Here is a 19,861-nt window from a genome sequence, read left to right as displayed (position 1 = left end):
TACCTCCGCGTGTGGTTCCTCGAGCCACAGGTCGGGCCACTGCACCCTTCTCAGACATGTGGTCGTTGCCTTATTCCTAGTACTCAAAGCACTTACAAGAAAACAAATAATCGGACGGATTTAAGCATTTTTCGTTTTGCATTGCATTTGTAAGACCCTATTACCCGTACATTAAAAACTATGTCAGGAGCTTTTCGTAGTGGTAACTCCTTACTAGGGGGTGTGTTTCAGAAGCAGTCTATCATCAATCATTAGATTTTCGTGGGTTTTACAATGTATCATCTGGGTGGGTCACATATTGCCACGTCTATTTGGGGTTGGTTTTAGGGATTTTAGTTCATTAATTATTCATTACTTCTTATTTCTCCACTCTTTTTTTGGGCTTGCGGATATAAGTGGGATTGTCTTATAAGACAGTTGCCCGCTGGTTTTCCACTTTCCTCTATCTTAAAACTGCTGCTTCATCTGGTGGTTGTTTCTTCGCATTACATTTGTTAGTAGTACAGTTTTTGGTCTTCTTCTTCCTCTCCTATCTTTGATCCTTCCTTCGAAAATCCTTCTCATCAAACAGTATCGCCTCAAAATATCCACACCCCTTTCCGTCTTTTGTGTCGTTCAACCGGTATTGTTTTCGCAGTAAGCAATCCAGTAACCGATATTATTTTCTCCATCATTCGTTGTTGTTCTTTCTCTATTTTTAGCAGTATTGCCGTGTGGTATGCGTATTTTCATGTCTATATGTTGTCATCATCTCCCCTTATCCTTTAAACTGTCTTACCGCCGATTCTCATAATTTTTTTCGCATAGATGTTGAAAAGCGCTGGCGATATAGGGCAGCTCTGTGTTACTCATTCACTCTGACCCCCACCACCTGGTTTTTATATAGCTCTCCCAACGATGTTCTATCTCTGTAATATAAACCCACGTTCCTCAATGCTTTCGACAATATTAGTTGACACTTGACACTGTCAAATGCTTTCTCCCAACGTATGAGTACCATGTGTGAGGATTGACGTCCATAATTCTTTCCTGTATCATTCTTAGACTCCGTCAATTTCTAAATCCAAATTATTTTGCATTCTTTCTAACAATATTCTAACCAAAACCTTAGTTGCATGGCTTATGTAGTTTATGGTCCGATAATCCTTATATTCCTTTGCATAATTTTAGAGTCGAGCGTTTATGCTTTCTCCCAATCTTCCGATCCCTCGCTGGCTCTATTAATAATGGAATTCTGCCACCAGGACTGATTAGAATAAAATTCTGCCAGTGGATGAGATTTGTAGATCGAAATTCGTGAATTGGCAATGTATGCCAAAAAAATAAGGAAGTTGTAAACCGATTGCATGAAATTCAAACTGAACATAGCTTTTTATTTGGTAACGTAATGAATATTGTTTTCACTATTAAAATTGTTAAATATCACTCGTAAATTCCTTATTCCAAATTATATTCATACACTAGCAGTGCCGGTGAACTTCGCACGCCTTTGGGAAACCCCGTATCCCGTTCCCGTTTTTCCTCGTTCCCGTAGGAACTTCGAGAAGTCTCTTTCGGAATACACCTTGATGCCTTCAAGGAAACCCGTCATCTATTAGTTACACTGTAATTTAAAATATCGGAAAATAGTTTCGGGCTTACTCTTTTTGATGATTTCCGTGGTGGAGAAGGCGGGTGAAAATTTGTTGGTCCCCTTATAAATTGTTTAATATATTGAAAACAGACAGACAAATCAGGAGGTATGAAATGCAGGGTGACCACGATAAATATTTACATCTTTGATGGTACTTTACTCAGCCTTGGGGAATCGAGGGGACTCGCTATTTAAGTTCCTATCTCACTCTCAGTCGCAATGGAGCCGAGGATGGTTGAACAACGCGTGTTTATCTGATGGTTCTTTCATCCTAATTTTGCCCGTGGTTCGAAACTTCTGACCCATGTAGGGCAACGTTGAAATGATTGCGAAAATTACGCTAAAGCCGCAAACACTGAGACAGGATCGCGTTATTTAACCGTTCCCGGCTCCATTGCGACTGAGATACCGTGCAAGGGCATTTCATTATAAATAATTTGATATTTTTTATTGTTCCACTTTATATAATTCAAATGAGAGACAAGAGACTTTTACTAAAATTGAGGTACGTGACTATACATAATATACATTTTATTTTGCTTCAATGCAATTGTTTGATTTCCATAAAGTTGGAGCCATTTTTACCTACTATATAAATGCGCCTCTAGAACACAGTAAATCTACTTTTTAAAAACGTGAGTTCTAATTACGGCATTCAATATCATTGCAGTGCCATTTGTCTATCAAGACAAATTATTTAAGAAAAAAGTATATTAGTTTCCGGATTTGATATATTATCTTGATTCTCTTGTTACAATATTGTATCATTTTACTAGTACAGAAAGACACATGAGTCAAGTACAGATAAGTGGTCCTTTACGTTATAGATTAGGCATCTAATTTTTTTTTAATAATCCCCTCACATGTGCACAGAATATCAATATCTGCAAGTAAAAATGCGTCTTTCAACTTATTCTTTAAAGTTTGAACATTCGGGAGAGGCAACTTCGTTCAGACCTCGCTTTAGGCATCTCGTGAACTTTTAGATAAACCACCTTTATTTTTTCTGCGTGCAAAACGAATTCTGATGGAACCCTAGCATAATTCTTATTTAAATTACTGCCACGTTCTTTATTTTAAACAAGACGGTATACTTATGCTTCATATTCAACAGCACATTTAAGTAAAATATTATTGAGGGTTTTCCATTGTTTCGAATCCATTAATCTTACAATTTACACGTCACTAAAAATTGACAAATAAGCTACTCGGTTATGTTAACACATATATCTCATCTGATATCTTTAATAGCATTGTGTGTCAAAGGAAAATTGGGGTTTCATGGAAGCGACAATTTTTCAGGTTTTATTAATCTCAATTTTATGGATTTTGCACATAGGGTCGGGTTGATGTGCTACAAATGAACAGCTATATGATAACTCACCAGTCACTACACTATCAATTTTTTACATGAAGCCGGTATCGGGCTAATGTCTAAATACGTTCACTTAGAACGGTCCAGAGTCCAGCTATACTTTGAATTTCATCTTAGTCCTTTAATTAAGTTTAAGTAATTGAGAAACAACAATTCTACAGTAAGAGTCTTGTTTTACAAGTTACCTATACTATGTCCCATTCTTGGAATACGGAGGCGAGTTGTCAACAGCGACCTCTTTTACATTACTCTTCGCAAAATCTTCTTAATTTTTACAGCCAATATGACTCTTTCTAGGCCACGAGAGCCGGCTATCGTTCTTGGATCGCTTTTACATCAACAACGATGTGATAGACAATTGATAGTGCCGATCTATTTGCCAAGTTTAAATTCAAAGCCCTGTATAAAAGACCCATTTAATCAAAAATGAAAGAAGAGGCCCGTACATAACCATGTAAATAAAAACAACTTCCATTATTAATGTGTTTTCACACATTTTTGCTGAATCGCGATTTCATTTCCAACATTTCTAGCTTTTCCGACTGGGATGTAACTTATAGAGTACCAAAAGATAAAATCGATGACCCGACATATGGAAATGATGTCGTATGTACTAATGGAAATGTGCAAAGTCCTTCTAATAACAAACACGGCGTAGTGCGATTTTGACTTACAAACTACTAATCTGTATATGAAGATTCTACACAGGTAACACAAAGTAGGATAAATTATCCTCCGCACATTCTTCCGTAACATTGTTCATTATAGCGTTTTTACAGTTCGCATGCGAATGAATCTACACAAAAAAATAGACAAGGTATTTTTTCTCAATTTACTACAATCGGCTTTTTGCGCTTGTGAATTTTTTAGAAAAGCACGAATCCCACTCACGAAAAACTCGTTTCGTTTTTATACCACGATAATTATTTTGTATTAGGCAAAATCTTCATGCAACCGCTACGGTGCAAAAAAATATACCCGCACAATTTCAAAAGGGATATTATTAGATTTTTTCAGCGAATGATACTAAAAATAACGCTATTGGCCCAAACAATATCCACTAAAGGTACGTTGCACAATTGACTTTATTCTTTTTTCCTTGACTTGCTGCAAATTTATACGGTTGCTATTATACCTGTGTATACCTATACCGGAGTCGATTTTGCATCAATTCAGTTATATATTTAAATGTATGAATAACGTAGGGGTAACTCCAGCTTATTCTCGATGAATGTGTATAAATTGGAAGTAGATAGCCATAAATTTCACAATATAATTTAGATTTGCAAAAAGCCCAAACAGTCATACATTTATCTGTACCCGTTGCGACCATAACTCAGATTTTCCGTTGAAATGATGTTTTCAGTTGAGGCGTGATGCCCTAGTTAGGACGTTTTTGGCACTTTGTTGCATTGTTAATACAGCTAAAAGCTTTTGCTTGATATAAAGTTGTATTCAGTACAACGTTTGAAATCGTAAATAAAAAACAATGAATAAATAACGGGGGGTAACGAAGATACGGAAAAGTGTTGCTTAGCAATTTTCTGCAAACATTTATTGTACCGAAATGTTGACACGTGTATTTCGTTGTCGTTTGTTTTGCGTTAATGTACTGCTGCTAGAAAATTGGGATTATTTACACTCCAATATTAAAGATATAATTAGGTGATTCGTTTGACGTAGCACCGACTTTGTTTGAATCGAGTTTTCCACCTCCGTAGGTTTATTAAGCTTTGCTTTGGGAGTTAACCCCACGTTGTGATTTATTATCCATCATTTTAAGTTTTCTTGTTTATATCTCTCCAAAATTTTTGTCGTTATCATCGCTGTATCCTCGTTGGACACGATTTCTATCTCTTTCTGAGCCTTTGCATATCACAGTTATAACGAGCGCTGTAAGATATACGAACTGGGCCCGCCTACTTTCTTAGAATATGCCCTTGTGGTGTTAGAATTGTAATAAAAAATATACTGTTTCTTTCATTATTTTCTCCAGATCTAACAGAGTGTTTGCTCTAATTTGGTCGTTCCATTTCAAAATATACTATGGAGAATTCACGGAACAATGTTTATAATATTCTCATGAAATTATTTATTACAAACGCCTCGCTTTATATATCTGTCTGGCGTTTGTAAGATAGAAGATCAATTTCTTTACATAGCAACAAAGTTGTCCATTTTAACGCAATACAACGACTCGTTAGTAGAACTCCCGCACTCGAAAAATCTTCATAAGCATATGAGGAAGTTGTTATTTTAAGTCAAAAAGCCTTGACACCCAGGGTCCCAGGCTATCGCAGCTAGAGCAACGGGCGGACAGAAATGCCAAGACCATTTTCGAGAAGTTAATCCTGCTCCTATTTTGAGTTAAATTTGAATCTGAAGCACATCACAGTACTTCCCAATTGATAAACCACCCTTACTATCTACATAAGGACTATGAAATTATGCCACAATTCCTTGGAAAAAAGGGGAATCATGAATCCTAGTGGGCGAAATACATCTTATAGGCTGTAGACTTGGTGTTCTAATTGAAAGGAACTAAAGGAACTGTTTTCTACCAGCTACCTTCCTTCTTTCTAACCCCTTATCAAATGCCAAATTAACCTATTTAGGCTCAAAGGTTGCCACTCCAAAATTCAATGCTAACAAAAACGCTAATCTCTCGCCTTGCCGCGCTTTGAACGCGAGTCGCCTATCTAGTTCTACTCCAGGCTCTACCCCCAAAACTCGCGGATGACTAAAAAATTTCGCCCGATTACTGTCTGTTTGGTGGAATGTTCTCGAAACCTTGACAGCTTGTAACCCTAGAAATTGTTCTTCCGCATATTTCAATGGAATAAATCGAACAAAGTTTACCGCAAAATAATTGACCTCGTTACTCAATTAATACGAGTATTACATTTAATGAAGAAATCGATTTTTGGTAAAAAAAAAGGAATGTTATACACTGCCTTTTTTTGAGGCCGGAAAAAAAATTGTCTCAGATCGATCCGGAAATAGTTATTTACATATGAGTATGGTAAATCAAGGTTTACGTTAACGAGTGAGATGTTTACTGCCGAAGCGTAGCTGAGGCAGGAATTTCGAAACGAGTAACGTTAACTGATTTAACATACAAATAATGTAAAACATTTTATTTCATACTGCTCTTGTTTCTATTAAAATGCCATACAATTTTTGATTAGAACGTGTAGGACAATTGAAAGCAAAAGTCGATCACTTGATTTGTTTGATCTGACAGTAGTTTGACACATTAATACATAGGTTTAGATGGATGTCAATTGATGTTGCTAGGCAACGTTTCCAGTCTGGTAAAAATTTTCAGTCTGGTAAAATACGATTTACCAGACTCAAATCAGTCTGGGAAAGCGGCGATTACTAGATAGTATGAAATAAAATAAATTTTCTTATAGAATGTGGCCTGTAGAATCCATAATTTCAAACATTTCCAAGGTTGGGCTACTAGATCAAAAGTTACAACCCTTTGAATTTTCTTTCGAAATTGGTTTCTAGTCCATAACTTTTGATTGAGAAGTCTGATCGAAAAAGCACGAATTGTTTTGGATTCTACGCACCAAAAGTAATAAGAAAAAGTGTTGTCCCGAGAAATTTTGGTGTAGTCGATTTTTGGTAAACAAGGAAGGTTATACACTGCCTTTTTTTGAGGCCCGAAAAAAAAATTGGCTCAGATCGACCCGGGAAAAAAATGTTCTTATAGAATGTGGCCTGTAGAATCCATAATTTCAAACAGTTCCAAGATTGGGCTACTAGTTCAAAAGTTACAGCCCTTTGAATTTTCTTTCGAAATTGGTTTCTAGTCTATAACTTTTGATTGAGAAGTCTGATCGAAAAAGTACGAATTGTTTTGGATTCTACGCACCAAAATTAATAACAAAAAGTGTTTTCCCAAGAAATTTTGGTGTAGTCGATTTTTGGTAAAAAAGGAAGGTTATACACTGCCTTTTTTTGAGGCCCGAAAAAAAAATTGTCTCAGATCGAGACGGGAAAAAATTGTTCACCCTCAGTCTACGTTCTCCGCCAATGCCCATCATACACCACTTGTTACCAAAAAACATTCCTTCTACTTCAGTCCATGCTCCCCCACTGAGGTATATAACATCATACATACGCTAAAATCCAACTGCTCTCCGGGTTTGGATGAGATCCCCAACAACTTATTAAAAGTATGCGCCATGTTTATTGCGCCGTATTTATCAAGCATTGTTAATGCCTGTATTACAAAAGGTGTCTTCCCCAGTGCATTGAAAGCTGCATGTGTCATGCCGATTCAAAAAAAGGGTAATTCATCAGATTGTCTCGAACTACAGGGCTATATCACTACTGAGTACTTTGTCAAAAATTTTCGAAAAATGTATTTACAACAGACTGATACACTTTTTTGATAAATTTAACGTCCTCCCCGACAGACAATTTGGTTTTCGACCACGCCTGTCAACCGAGGATGCTGCAATTCAATTAGTACAACAGATGACCAATGAAATGGACTCAAACAATACTTGCTTTGTTATATACTTCGACATAGCAAACGCTTTTGACAGCATTGACATTAATAAGATGTCAGAAAAGTTGGACGCTGCAGGTATCAGAAATGAAACACGCGATTTCCTTATTTCATTTTTATCGAATCGGAAATTTACCGTAAAGTACAACAATAAACTGTCAACGGAATATAAATTGGACCTCGGTACGCCACAGGGTAGCATCGTCGGGCCTATCATGTTTCTGATTTATATTAATGACCTACCACAAGGAATCCTAAATGGAATGACTTTTATTTACGCAGACGACACTGCTGTAGTAGTAAGTGCTAACGATGATGATGCTGCCACCAGGGCCGAACTGGGTGGGTAAGGGCCCCGGGCGCTCCATGACCAAAAGCCCCCCCCCCCCCGCCCGAAAAAGAAGACAAGGGATTTGCAGATTTTTTTAATTGTATTTCAAACAACTTGCTGAATAGTATTGAACATTAAATTAAAGGAGAAGGCGCTGTAATTGCAGTGACGTATTGGTAAATTTATCAATTAATTTAGCAAGCGAGCGAGCCCAGTTGACTCGCTACTCCACATGGCCGAGCCTCGGGTTAGCTGGGTTAGCACTTTAGCGGGGCCTCGCGACGGAGGCTCCGCTTCGCGGTTCCACGAGGGCCCCCGCTGGCGCGGGGCCCCGGCCGCTCGGGCGGCCTAGCGGCCTGGGCCAGTCCGGCCCTGGCTGCCACACACAAACTAAAATGTGTCATAAACGAATTTGTTTCTTGGTGTCAGGAAAATAAACTGTCCATTAACTCTCGGAAAACCGTGATTATGAAAATGACCAAAAATAAAACACACGAAAATGCTGCTGTCGAATTTGACGTAGAGAACTCTGTGATCTCCTGTAGCACGTCCACCATGTATCTAGGCATCAAAATTGATAATTGTTTGTCGTGGTCAAATCATATAGAATATCTAATTGCTAAAATCAACAAATCATATTATTTGTTATCACGTTTGAAACAACAGTTTCACCAAGATTTTTTAATAAAGGTTTATTATGCCACAGTTTACTCACATATAAATTATAACATTGTCTGCTAGGGGAGCAGTACGTACTTGCACAGACTATTTGTTGCGCAGAAACGAATAATTCGTTTAATATTTAATCTAAGTTCTCTCCAATCATGCAGAGGGTCATTTAAAACTTTTCAAATCTTACCCCTCCTCAGTATTTACATATTCAAATTGCTCTGTTACATACACAAAAATATAAACAGTTTTGGGAAAGTGGGAGATACCCACACCTACAATACGAGGGGTAAGGACAAAATTTCCACAAGGAAGCACCACCACTCTTTCTATAATAAATCCCCCTATATGATGGGTTCACGATTGTTTAACTTGTTGCCGTTAGAGTTCACCACCTGCAACCAACAATCATTTAAAAATAAAATTAAAAATTTCCTACAGGATAACACGTTTTATTCTGTCAAGGAATTCACAGAGTTCATGACGGCTAGATTCACTTAAGCAATCCACTTGCTAATTTATTTATTGTGTGTTCACTCAATGTTGTTCGTACCTGCACGTAAAGTTTTGTTACAGGTCCATTTTTAGTTAAGTTTTGCTTTAGTTATTTTGATTTTTAGGTTAGGAATTTATTTATTTTGTTTTGATTTTCATCACATAGGCGTGCCTATTTTCTTAAATTTCTTCTTTCGATTTCTTCGCTTCTTTGGGTTCTTGCTCTCTTCTTACAATTGTATTTACCTTTTCACGCTTTAAACGCTTTTCCTTTCCTTACTGTTTTCACTATTCTAATTTTCGAAGCTTATGTGTACTATTTTATTCCATGTTACGCCTCTGATCCGCTTTCAGTGTCATCTATTGTCAGTTCTTGTAAACTACGCTATTCTTTCCCGCTCTTTTCAAAAATCTATTCTTCTTTTCCCGCTGGCTTTTTATGTTCCTTAATTATTGGTATTACTGTTCGTTTTTTTCAAATTCTTCTACGTTTCGTTTCCGTTTTTGGTCAATTGTCAATTGTATGGTGTGCTTGTGAGGTGCGGAATTTTTGCAGCCGCTTTCATCCGACAATTTTGGGATTTCTACCCTCGTCCTATAGTCTCCACTCATTACCAGGAATTGGTATTTCTTCCTTGGAAACCCTATTTTGGGGATTAAGAGTGGAAGAGGAAGCGCATTTGTGTTTGTGAAGTTATCTACAACCAATATATTATATATGTTACCCTTGCTCGCCGGATTTCAACCCTTGTGTAAGTATTTTTGTTGTCTGTATCCTTTTCTATTTCTTCGTTGTCTCTTAGGACCCGAGCTTTATTTCACCGTCCACCAATTTAATTGAGCCTACATACATATCTATATATTGTCTCTACGTTAAGGCCCACACCATCTCGTAAGTAGCCTTTTTGTGATAGTTGTAGCTCGTAATGTTAGGTTTTTGTTCTAGGGCCTTGTAGTTTTAGTTATTTTTGTCTATACTTGTTATACGTACCTATCTACTACTAAGAAATCTTCGTCTTCGTCCATCTCCAGTCTTCAGTCGTCCGTCTTCAGTCTTCAGTCGTCCGTCTTCAATCTACAGTCGTCGTCTTCAGTCTTCAATCTTCTTTCGATACCCTCAAATTTCTTTTTCCTCGTTCCTTTCTACCCGCATCCCTATCCTTAATCTACCCCGTACTTAGCCACTGGTCTACCACCCCAAGTCCGCCGAACAACTGCTGGACAACTTCAGGAGCCAGAACAGCTAAGTTCAAGTTATCTATTCACCTTAAAAAAAAAAAAAGTTAAGTTTATTTAGAAAAAAAAACCCATCACATTAATTCAGTCACCCTACATCTTAATAAGTAATTTGAGTCAAATTTTATTGTTTTGCTGTGAGACGAGATCTCGTACCGTTTTCTTTTTTTGCCGTTTTTCTTCCCTGTTATCATTCCGTGCCATTATCAATCATCATCATTCGCGCTACAATATCTTTGTTAAATTCTTGATTCCTTGAAGAATAAATACCTTTTCTTTCCCGCTATCTTTCTCTATTTCTTTTTTTAGTTTTACCCCTGCATTTCCAGACCAACAGGTGCAGGTTTCTAATTTTTTTCCTGTACGGCTTGGAACTATCGAAAAATTAGTGGCGCCTAAATTTTCGGAGCATTTATAGGCAATTCTTTCAGGATCGTCGAACCACCCCTACCACCGAGAGCAGCTGGAGCCGTAGTGCTGGGTTTCTTATTCCCTGCTAGTTTTCTTCGTCACAGTTTGTTATTTTTTCACTCTGTATGACGTTTCAATGGCTGTGATGCACAGTCTCAAGAATAAAGATCTTATTATTATTATTATTATTATTAAATAGTATTTTACATTATTAGCCAGGTAAGTAAGTTTTTACTGGCGATAGGAGAAGTTGACTGGCGAGCCGTTAGGTGAGCCTGTCATCTCCTAGAGCCAGTAAAAACTATTACCTGGTGTATAATGTACAATATTTTATTTGTTACTAATTTGTAAACAATAGTAAACGTAAATAATTAGTTCTTAAATTGATCTCGAAGAAATGTCTAAAATATCATGTTATCCATGTAACAGAGACTTCACATTAATTCTGACCAATGAAATTACTAGATTACTAACTTGTAAAATTTTTACAGGTCAGCTGTCACTTTTACAAGTCAGTAGCGTTTAAACATGACGTTTACCCGTTTGCGTTTTGTTTTGTTAATCAACGTTTACAACTGAGTAACAAATAAAAGTATTTACAAAATCGAATACTGCCCAGCTCTGCTATAAGGCAGGCCAGCAATAATATTTTTCCATACCAGCATATGCAGGAAAATGTGCAGCAATAGCGTTGGGTAAAGGTTCATTTAAAAAATGTAAAACCGGGTCGTTATAATTTTTTTAATACACGACCTACTAACAGTACTGTCAAAATAATTTAAGGCATAATATTTTGGACGATTTTCCCTATGCGATCACTTGTTTCATTTCAATTTCATTTTGTGATCATAATAAAATTAAATAAAAATAATAAATAATAAAAATAAAAATATTTAAAAAAACTTTCTGTGTAAATGCGAACTGTAGATGGTGGTGCATCTATAAAAATTATTTTTGAATCGTTAAAATAGAACACCCGGTATAATTTTAGTTGCTTCGATGTCATTCGTTAAAGACTACATTGAAAGCTATTCACTTTTACATTTTTTATCAATGTTGCCATTTTATTAATTTTTTTCCGAATAAAGCAAGCCTCACTTTGATAAACTAAAAAAGCTTTCAGGTTATTCATTGCGCGACCATCTATAGTTAACATTTACACATAAGGTTTTTTTTATATTTTTTACGAGGTATGAGCTAAAAAAGACCGACGCATTATTGCAGGACCCTGTATAACTGTTCACTTTCAACCACTGTGTCATTAACGAGGTCATTAATCTCATTAGGCACCGTTGGATCAGCATTCAAAGTGTCTATTGTTTCATAAGGGTGGGTTCGAATGGAATTTACTTCTTTGCATTGGAATGCAGAATGCAGCCCACACATACTGCAAATGCTGCAGAGAGAATAGTATAGCAGCACCACGTCAAGCTGTTGATGTCTATACGTTTGCGCACATATACAACTGTGGTGATAGGAATATTACGGGTTATAAAGCTGAGTAATAAAATCGTATTATTAAACAAAATATTGCTGCATTACCATTCGTAAAAAATATAACTATTTTTGCAGGCCTGAAATAAATATAAATGTTCTGTTACGTTTTAGGGAAGCATTCAAAAAAAAACTCGAGAACTTTTATATCACGAGAAACGGCTTTAGTTGTTTGCATCCCTTGTGTAATTTGTTTACGCGCCATTTCTTTTATAAGATTGGTATAAATGAGGGAGAAATTCTAAAAAAGAATTTCGCGTAGATTTGAACCTACGCATTGTGTGAAAATATGACGCAATCTCTAATGTAATTTGCAATTAACTAACTAACGGTTCTCTAATTTTGTAAATCTTCGGTTTGATTAATCCTTAGTATGCGTAACGACTCAAAACATAAATTAGTATCCCATCTTCGTATTTAATAATGTACGGCATTTAAATACAAATGTTCGTAATTAATACAAGGCAATAAGTGCGGCGGCTACACTGTAATCCTAAATACACTCTGAAACCGAATAAATCCGGAAATAATATTCCAGCCACACTTTCAGCGGTTTCGCCATAATACCGGAAGCCACGCAGCGCGCGTACAGTCCCTAAGCTCTTGTCATACATTGTCCTTGTCGTGTCCAACCCCAAAGGACCTGCTTTACACTTAGAATACCAAACCGTTTTCCACATTACGCGATTACTATTTAAATTGTTCATTTGTGTGGAGATTTTCATGAAAATCAATTAACTTTTAGTAGGGGATTAGTGGTAGCCTGTATACAGACCGTATACGAATTCGGAAGGTGTAATAAATTATTCCCGAACTAATTAATATAAACTATGTCCGCATAAGTCCAAATTCAGTAGGCTGTGTGTCAGTACGTAAATTATATCGGACGCTAACATGCACCGGTAGCTTTGAAAATTATGAAGTAAGAATTTATGGCGGTTTAGGCGCTGCTGCGACACTATTATGTTGAGTAATTGCATTTCCCTTGTCACGCCAGCAATCCTGTTGCACATACATTTTCTAAAAGATCAACTTGCTGCATTTATTCACGCATGCACTCACCATGACAAATTATGTCTTTAGTGTAATCTTGACAATATCACAAATTCAATAAACACCATCAATTATTTTCTGAATATGCGGTGACGAAATTGTCATTTTACGTTGTCTCCTTGTGAAGTCGTATTTATTATGCTTCGATTAGGCTTACATTGTAACTCGCATTCTGCGTATGCAAACATGTAACTTATTTCATTCAATCAAAAGAAATTATGATGGGGAGCACTTATTCACGTTTAAAAATCATTTAAAAAGCGTGAAGTGAATACTATGGCGGAACTAATTACTTCTCGAGAATGCAAAAAGAGACCATAAAGAGACAGCTGACAATGACAACCATTCATACTGCTATTGTACTAGGGTGGCAAAGAGCAGTTTCTCGGGCTAACCCCTTCATAAAGTATATTTAAAGGCCACCTACCATTTTTTAAATTGCACCTCAATATTACTTCAAGTGACCTTTTCATTTCACGCCCCTACGATTTCAAATAATAAGTTCGTTCATTTGTGAAGTAAATGAATGTGCAATTTAAAAGGCGCACATTTGTAGCTTCTTTAAAATCGAGAAAAACAAAAGAAATATTACTATAGCAATAGAAATGTGATTTTATCATTCATAATACCCCTACACTAAAACGGCATTAATTTACAATGTAAGTATAGGTAGTTGATTGAGTTCAGTCCATTTAAATGGTACTAACAGTAAACTACTTTTTTTACGTTTCTTTTCATTTTGACAGGTTAGTCAAGATTTAGTCAAGAGATACCCAAATGGCATTTCTTCCGGACAAATTGTCTGTAATAAAATTGAAACCAACTGTTTCATCTTTTTTTGTTGCACGCATGTGAGCAATAGAAATTAGATAATGTTGTTATACGATTAGAAACAATATTATCACGTTATAACATATATAAAGGATCCCCTCATAAACGTTTAATATGCGTTCCTCGTGATACGCCCTCGGTCGTACTTAAGCTCACAGTATTTATATAAATATAGATTTGCTTCTTAGTAAATTGCCGTTACGTTTAATCAAGGTGTTATTGCAAATATTTCACAATGAAAAACACTTGACGTGTACTCCTGATACAGCAATGGGCTCATCACTCTTAATTAGTGATGGTCCTTAATTACTAACTTAAGCTGAAGTTGGGGTTTACATAGTTAATTTACTGTGAAATATGAAGTGAACCGGGCTTAGCAATATTATTTTGAGAGATTCTTGGGAAAAGTAGTGCCATGTAAGGTATACTACCCACATAGATTAATTTGTAAAGCCATAAAAGCGTTGAAATTTCTAGAATTCACGTGAGACTTGACCTGCTCTTTGAGCTAAATTAAATGCTCTTGATGAGTACTTTGTAAAGCACTTGCATACGGTTTGCGCTTCGAATTTCTTGTCAATATTTCATACTTGCAGTTGAGTGAGCTTTACCAAATTGCAAGTGGCCCGCGTACTTCGTTTTGTAGTAACTTCAAAGGACTTCTGTTTTGACATTAATTGAGAACTATTACAGAGATTTCATTGAAATCACTGTGGTAGTTGTTTCATTTACAGTCAGTAGACATAAATGCCCAAACATGCTGGGAAAGCACCGGTGAACTATTTTTTCATACAAGATAAGATTAATAAGTAAAACTAATAACCATGTTTTATTGTTGTTGAAATCCAAGGTAGTCAATTCAAGACATTCATTTTATATCACTTTAAAAAATATTATTTTTATTTAAAATACGTTTTTATGTTTTTAGTGCATTTTCCAACGAAATTGGGTGCGCTATTGCAGCCGTTCGTCAGTCCGAGGCCGTAGCACCGTGTTCAATATAATATTTAGTTCGTTATTTTTGAATTTGGTACCATACAGCCCTGGTACCTGTGCCAAGAAAAATCTTGACGTTTAATTTGCTCATGTTGTACAATATCAAATTTTTTATTTATTAATGTATTTTGTTCAAATTGTATCCACAGATACGTCTTGTCAATGCAAACATATGGCATATAGTGATAATTCAGATGGGCGCATGCGCAGACTGCGCAATACTATTTTTTGATTTGTAGATATTTTTCTGAAATTTTGACCACAGATATTTCTAGTAAAGTCAATTATATCGCGTATTGCAAAAATCAGACTGCGCAATGCCAACTTTACATTTCATTGAAATTTTACACAGCGAACTGTATAACAAAAGAGCTTAATAGTTTTTGAAATTTGGAAGTTTCTGCACGTAAGTCTCTAATATCACCTATCTACAATCTGTAATTTAAAAATGTTGCCCTTTTTTTTAAATACTCCAAAATTCTACTCGTCACTCCGCAGAAGGAGATGAAACTGTACGATTTGAAAATGGGGATAATTTACGCTCCCCTTCAATACACGTTCACGATAGTGTGGGACTTAGGGTCCTTTTCCGGTTCAAAAATGATAATTAAAAAAACACACACATGACAACCCGAGAGAGTATTTGTTGATAATTTTACAGAAACAGCTAGGTACAAGATGTGTTGAGGAACCGCACGATTGGGATCTGGAAAATCGTAAGAAATACGAAATCGATTAGTAGCCACAAGGGTACGCACTCTGGGGCAGGCAGGTCCTACTTAGAAAGGAAAGAAGTTTTTATTCTTGCATGACTTTATTTGAAGACACTTTTCAAAACTAATTACACCTTATTGCAACTTTCTCATTGATCTTTTACTCCCTTAAAAACTGGTATGATTAGATTTTAAGTCCGACATTCAACTTTACTTTTTTGAATACGGGCCTGCATTTTTTATTTTATATTTTAAAAACACCTCGTTTTAAAAAAAATACACGCGTAACACTTGCTGGGTTACTAAATTGTACCACCGTAAAATTGTCCGCAAGAAGTCGAAACGTCGAACATACAATCGAATTAAGCGAGCTGGAAAATCTGCAACGGAAAAGTGTCAGTTGTTATAAAAATATAAAGAAATTAGGTTCTTTCTACAAGAAGCATGTACGGATTGGAAGGTCCATGGTTCCCAGCCCCCCCTTCCCCCCACATTATTAGAAAAAATAATCATGATGATTTCAAATATTGTTTACGTTTTCTGCCATTTAGTTTCAATAATAAAAAGTTTTGTTCTAAGACTAAAGTGAATTTGGGGGGTCGATAACACATCACCCCAACTTGATAGTTTATATCTACTTCGAGATCTACTTTGAAGCTAGAATTTTGTATCGGTTTTTTTGAGGATTTTTTAATGTTGGTCATAATTTTTTGTGAGATATTCTCATTAGTGTAAAGAACATTTTGTAAAATTTTCACTTGTTTTCATTCAGCCCCTTCTCAGATATTGACCGAAGAAAATTGACCTTACCATACTTTCGGCCATTTTTGAAAGGCTATAGAAAAAAAGGAGTGCATTCTCAAGACTAAATCTTTTGCTGCAGGTAGTATTATAAGTACTCAACACAGAAATAATATATTATTAGTGAGTCTCTTCTTCTTCCTAAGATTGTACGGTCTTAAAGTATAACAATTCACTAATTTTTTTAAATTTTTTTGAGAATAGTTCGGACTGACTTTCTTGCATGAAAGGGAAATTAAAATAATGTAAGTTGGAGATCGTTTCATGCTAAACATACACATACACGTTTTTGAATTATTTTGATATCTTAAAAAATAACTTGGCAATTAAACTTTCTGCAAATCCGGTTTTTCCATCAAATTTGCCAAACTGCCATTTTAAAAATGGCTGCCAGAAATGGCTTATATAATTTTGTCAAATAGTGGTTTGTGATTGTCTACCTATAGGGAACCCATGACTTGAAAACCAGGAAAATAAAAAATGTTCAGCAACTCTGCCTGGGCGATTTGAAATGGATAGAGCCCTCGTATCTATCGAGATAATTCCAAAAAATCATAAAAATTCACCTTTCCATTTGTCTAAACAAATGTTTCGGTCAGAATTGGAGGATTATACTTTTTAGCATGTGTTACTTACAGTCTGGAGAAGAGATTAAAACAACAACTGGTTTATTAAAATTTTTTTCCTTATCAAAACCTATGACGCCTGAATTTGTTGTCATTACAGATGCCCTCGGCAAGTGGTTAGAGGTATTTGAAACGAAATCAACAATTTCTACCGCTGTAGGTAATAAAAAAATTAAGGGAACCCTGTAGTAGGTTTGGGTGACCTCAAACGTTGGTATCTGACAATGGACCACAATTTGTTTCAAAAGAATTTACAGACTTTTTGAAAGCTAATGGAGTCATTCGTATAACAAGTCCACCCTACCATGCGGCAACTAGTGGTGCCGCAGTAATAGTAAAGGTACACGAGATGAAAGATTTGTCAAAGAACAATTAGTTTTAATCATAGTCCAAGTCTTAATTAAACTGACTACAATTTGCTCATCATATCTAATGTTTCGCTTAGAACAACATTTTTTATTATCGGAACTGAACGGTACAAATGTTTAAATTAGTCATCATTTTTTCTAATAATGGGTAAAAGTAGAAAAAGATTTTCAGTAGACAAAGTAAGTTACCGTCTTTACAAATGCAAAACGCAAAACTTTCTCTTCAATTGCTGAATATATAAATATAAATCTGAACTGATTTTATGTGCAAATTTCCAAATTTGGGCCATTAAATTTTTATTGCGTTTATTTTGGATAGACAACAATAGTTAAGAGCTAGACGAGTTCAAACAACTATTGCAAGACTGCAAATAAAAACAAAATCTATATCCAAACCGTGGTAAATGATTTCAACAATTAGTAGTAGTTAGTGCTTACGCATGATGCACCATACAATTTGATAAAGCAATAAATAATGACTACGGTAATACTCGTACGACAAATAAAAACGATTCGGAAATAAAAACATGGTGGTACAATATCTTCGAACTTTACACCTAAAATCATACAAGTTGAACGAAAGGTTATAAATTTTTTGATAGCAGCAGCTAAAGCTAGAATGATAAACAATCAGGAATTACTTCCGCAAAATTTCCAGTAAACTTTTCTGAAGATCTTTGCGCCGAAACTTTTCTTGTTACTAGTTTAAAGTTTCGGTATTATTTTTATAGGTCACATTACCTTGGCAAAATTTACAAACGTATACGAAGCCGAAATTAGATTTACAAAGTATTATTGCGTCAATGAAGGGTTCGGCGCAATCCACGGTATTGCCGGAAAGAAATATCGGGTGGGGGAAATGTGCGAAATTTATTATATGTACATAGCATTAGTATAATATATATTCAACAAGAATCAATGTGATGATTTATATGTTGATTTAACGACGCATTAATTCGCGCTTGTAGTACGACGTCAGCCGCAGAATATGAGATCACTAACAGATTACCATTATTTGATTAGGGGTGACTGTGAGGGCGCAGAACGGATACTATCTTTATACATTATGGATTCTATGTTTTATATAGCGCATCTCTTATCTAAGGGTGAAAACTGTTCCGAGAAGGGTTTGATATTCCCGTTTAGGAATGACAAATAAAATAAACGTCCCTCATTTTATTTTGGTAATTCTGCTGTTATACATTACGCTTTGTAACTGTTATACCTACCACACCATTCTTTTGTAATTTTGTCTTCAACCGGTGGCGTTATTGTTAGTAAAGGCACCGGCTATAGCTGTAAATCCTGACTGTAAAAGGGGGTGTTAAAATTAAAAATATAATTTATAAACTGCCGTCGTTTTGCCTCGATGTTTTTATATCGAATACAAACACATTTTAAACGTTTACTTTAGAACATTTGTTGACTCTTTTTATTCCCTACATAAATACGTAAATTTTATGTTTCCTTTTTAATTCTGTTTTCCACATTTTGGACTTTTGAGCCACGCCCAACTTGCAGAGGATTAAATTTAAACACGTTATCTGTAAACCTTCTCCAACTCGCTGCAGTGCCGGATTTGATCGACTTTATGTAAATAGGTATTATTAGTTTTCCCGGCCGAAAATTAAGATAACCTTTATGCTTTTGCTACCAAGATTCCTTTTAAAAAGAAAAGGGATAGAGGATGAGTTTTATGAGAGTGACTGGGGCAGCAATTCACTATTTTATTGATGTTGTCGGATGAAATGACAGATTGAAACTCTTAACAGCTCTTGCATTCAGTGCTGCACGTAAACAGCCACAAGCAAATTGTGTTGTGGGGATGTGTATCCCTAACAGCCACTACTGAATGAAGCATAAACGTTTAATCGACTGTAAAGCATTTGACCAGACCTGAATTTGAATGAAAACAGGGAGTAATCTAATTTTCCGCATTATAATCATTACAGCCGACAGTTCATATTTCTTCTGCCCAGATTCTATAAATTGGAAAGTAATCATTTCTATCTAAAAAAATTAGACAAATACATAATAAAGTAGATATTGTAACTTGTGCGCTCTGGAGACAGTAATTCCTGCACTTCCCCTCTTTTTGGAAAGACACATTACTGGATGTTGGTGTATCTACAGGAACCTTCGGGAACGCGGTCAGCGAGAAAACATAAGTGGTCACCAAGATAATTTCGAACTACAGATTTAAAGGGGTGCCAATCCAAACCCTTCATTAGTATGCTGAATAACAGCGATGAGCATACTATTGGTTGTGTTTATTACTTCACTCGTCCTTCCGTGCGATAATTG

At 35.9% G+C, this 19,861-nt stretch overlaps 1 long non-coding RNA gene across 1 annotated transcript; it reads right to left on the bottom strand.

Annotated features, from left to right (window-relative positions):
• Positions 1–10,436: 10,436 nt before the first annotated feature.
• On the bottom strand, positions 10,437–10,578 carry LOC116166620. The gene is made up of 2 exons (XR_004144362.1): positions 10,535–10,578; positions 10,437–10,489 (listed from the first exon to the last, which is right to left on the bottom strand). It is a non-coding gene; the product is annotated as an uncharacterized LOC116166620 (long non-coding RNA).
• Positions 10,579–19,861: the final 9,283 nt, after the last annotated feature.

The sequence above is a fragment of the Photinus pyralis genome, unplaced genomic scaffold (assembly GCF_008802855.1).
Source record: "Photinus pyralis isolate 1611_PpyrPB1 unplaced genomic scaffold, Ppyr1.3 Ppyr1.4_LG3b, whole genome shotgun sequence".
Lineage (NCBI taxonomy): Eukaryota > Metazoa > Arthropoda > Insecta > Coleoptera > Lampyridae > Photinus > Photinus pyralis.
Note: the sequence above shows the minus strand (reverse complement) of the source record. Positions and strands in the feature narration are given on the sequence as shown.